Raw genomic sequence first — 3545 nt, forward strand, 5'->3', positions numbered from 1 at the left:
TATAACGAATACTAAACAAAGACTTCTAAAGATTCAATATATATCAACAAGGAATCTTACCTTGTTTCGGCTTCTTATTCTGCCTTCACCTAGTATTCTCTTCCAAAGGTCTTGGGCTGTAGATAACTAATTACACTTAGGCTGAAAAATACTTCGCACAAAACGTTTAAGAATTAAATTTAATAGTTAAGCATGATAAAAAAGGGAAAGCTATATACAGATGAAAAGAGTTGTACGTTGCATGACAAATTCTAAGCTATACCACGCTCGTGGAGAAAAAGTTCGTAATTGAATGTTTCTGTATTTGTCCGCTAGGGGGGGATCGCGGCATTCTCAACACTTTAATTGATTTAATGTAATATATGCATATGGAAATAAAAGAAATAAGCTATGTACTAGAAATCATAAGTAATGGAGTAAAGATATTTATTTGTCTATAAGAAACGCAATAAATCGTCTTGGTATCATTGTTCTAAATTGTATATTGTATCTTATGTACTAAAAAGAAAAAAAATAATGGAGAAAAGATTCTTATTCATTTTGGGGAGTTATTTTATTATTCGCACTAATGCTTTAACAAAATTGATAATGTGAAATAATTTTATTTCATAACCGTCGTTGAACAGCCTACCCAATTTTTGGTTTACGGCCATTAATGTTCAACTGCTTAAGCCTTGTAATTCTGAATTCGATCTAGAAGACAAAGGAACTCTAGGATCAAGTATTGGGAGAAATTTGCATCCGTGGAGGACTTTTCGAGGGAGCTTATACCCGCATTTGGGGTACATGGAGAGGAAAACTACGAAAGCCCCTCACGGTTAGCCTAACGGCAAGGGGACTCCAGCTCATGATCAGCCTACCACTGAGGATATTTTACGCCAGCACTGTGGTTGGTACAAGCCGGATTCGGAATTATTATCGACCAGCCATCGCTGGGATTCGAAATTGGTTCACCTTAGTGGAATGCGAACGCTCTATCCCATGAGTCACCATGGCCTGTTAACAACAATTATTAGCTGAATAAAAATGTATTTTACCTTACTGTATGTAATTTAATGATGAATGGTGCATAGGTGCCCAGTTTATTTAAATGGCTATGCTAATGATGTGAAAACACTGGAGGCAAGACGTAGCTTAAATTGCTATTATGAATATATTGTTTAGTGCTTCGAATCAATATCAATTTAATACCAATGCAATAAAAAGCAAAATAATACATGTTATGAAAGCCTAACATATTTTATTGTTTATTTAGTATTTATGAAATAAAATAAATTTATTTTCGTTGTATGTCGGATGCGTCATATATTATATGCACAAACTATTAAATAACTAACTGCAAACCTCCATAAAATGTGTCAGATGTAGTTTCATGTTTATTTAAATAATATTTTACAATTTTTACTACCTATTACTACAAATATTATTTTAAAGTAAAATTACAATTTCAAAATAAGAAATCATTAAAGGAAGTTTGTATTAACTTTTTGTACCACGACGTCGCCTCAGAGGCACCATCTACAGTCATCACATTAAAATAAAATATGTTAATAGCTTAATAATTAGCAAAAACATTATTTTAAGAATTCCAAAAATTATATGAAAAATACGGTAATAAGTATATAAATGATTTAGTACTTTTATAAGTTCAAAGAGCATTTTTAATTACTCAGAGTGCAAAGGGTTAAGTTATCAAAATTTGAGTCCGTTATTTTTTTTTCTGAACTCAAACTCAATTTTCTTGATAGAAACTATATAGTTTAGTACCTAGTTCTGAAATTGAAATCTTAACAAGATAGTTGTTTTTCATAGACGTTAGTGATCAGGGATAATCAAGATTGAGATTCAAGAACTAAAATACAGTTCCGAATAAAAGAAAAGACTGGGAAAAAATGCTTCCCAAGGCTTGCTATAATCTGGGGAGATGAATTATATTATTTTAAAGACCATAAACGTAATCGGTAAATTGGTAAATCGTGTAGTTGTTTCTTTTGACACTTAAGAAAGCCAATCTGGTCAGATATTGCTCTTTTGTGAATTAAGTCAGGAAGGTGAGCCTATCGTTTGACAAGCGAGCATCGCAAGGGTGAAAGTACGTCTAGGTTCAGAACCTTACGGATGGATGGTAGCACTACTCATTCGAGAAGCTATATTCTCAGTCTAAACATATATCTGAAGAGAAGGAAATTTTTTCCCCTGAACTCTGTATCCATGGTACAGCTTAGCGACCTCCCACAGTACTTTCGATTACACAGATTTTACGAGTAGGTATATCTATGTACTGGATGGGTCTTAGCGGAGTCGAGGATCGAACTTCAGCCCTTCCTGACCGGAGTTCGCTTCTCTAACCGCTGGGCTAGAATGGTCTAGGAAAATCCTTCTTCCCTAAAGTTATGTAGAAAGGTGAAATTCAAGTATTCCTTCCAACATTTGAGGTTTTTAAAAAATGTTTTTTTTTCAGTAATATTGATAGTGAGCTAAAAGTGGAATTATTTAAAGGAAATAGAATTTTAAATCTGTTATCAAAATTAAGAACAAGTTACTTGACAGACATTTTAAGAATATACATCAAATGTCACCAAAGTTGAAAGTTTAAACATTTCATGTCTTAATATTTCGTTACCACATTATGCCATGATTATAAGTTAATTTTTTAAAATTGCCTCATACGTGATTGCGAATTTTCTACCCTTTGAGAAAAATTTTTTTCTTATTATTTATGTTTAATGCGTGATATTTTGATTAGTAAATTTGATTTCAATTTTTTTTTCACACCACTACAAGCGAATGATTCCAAATTTCGTATCAAGAACTACTTTTTCAATTTCTTCGTTGTGTGAATTTTAAATTAATGGTAAAATTAACTAAAATTTTGAAAGCTTTAGTAAGTAAATGTCTACCATTCTATAAAACCTTTTGACAAAAAGCGTACTTGTTTGTAACTCTTCCCTACATCATATGTTTTGAATAAACTAGTGCTTACAGTTACGTAAATAGTATTTTAATGTACTTAGTGCAAAAGCTTAAAGTTGTTTTTCGAAGGCTTCGTCGTAATATGAAATGATGCTTTCTTGCTAATAACATGCTATTTTCATAACTGCTGTGAGTTTACAACAGTTACTCATGACTATCGGACAAGTTTAGCCAATCAAAAGCTGGCGCAGTCTATGATTATTCTGAAAATAGCGCAAAACGTCAATATGAAGAAAAGTAACAGTTTAGTGAAAATGAAAAGCGTTTGTGGTCTAATTGTTTCAATATCTAAAAACTTACTTTCATGCTACAATGTCTGCTACAATATCTCTTAAAAATTAGCAAAAACTGAGAATCACATAATTTTCGTCTAGGTGAGAAAAAGCCTCTAAATTGGAGATTTTTTAAAAAAAGTTTAATAACTTTTGAAATAATTAATTTGTTCGCCCGTTCTAAAGAACAGATAATTTTTCACAGCAAGATGATATACACAGCTTAAAATCATAGTTTTGCTCTTCAAGCGCAAGGCACTTAAACTCCTATATATATATATATTATTTTTCAGTTCAATT

Source organism: Parasteatoda tepidariorum, chromosome 5 (genome assembly GCF_043381705.1).
Source record: "Parasteatoda tepidariorum isolate YZ-2023 chromosome 5, CAS_Ptep_4.0, whole genome shotgun sequence".
NCBI lineage: Eukaryota > Metazoa > Arthropoda > Arachnida > Araneae > Theridiidae > Parasteatoda > Parasteatoda tepidariorum.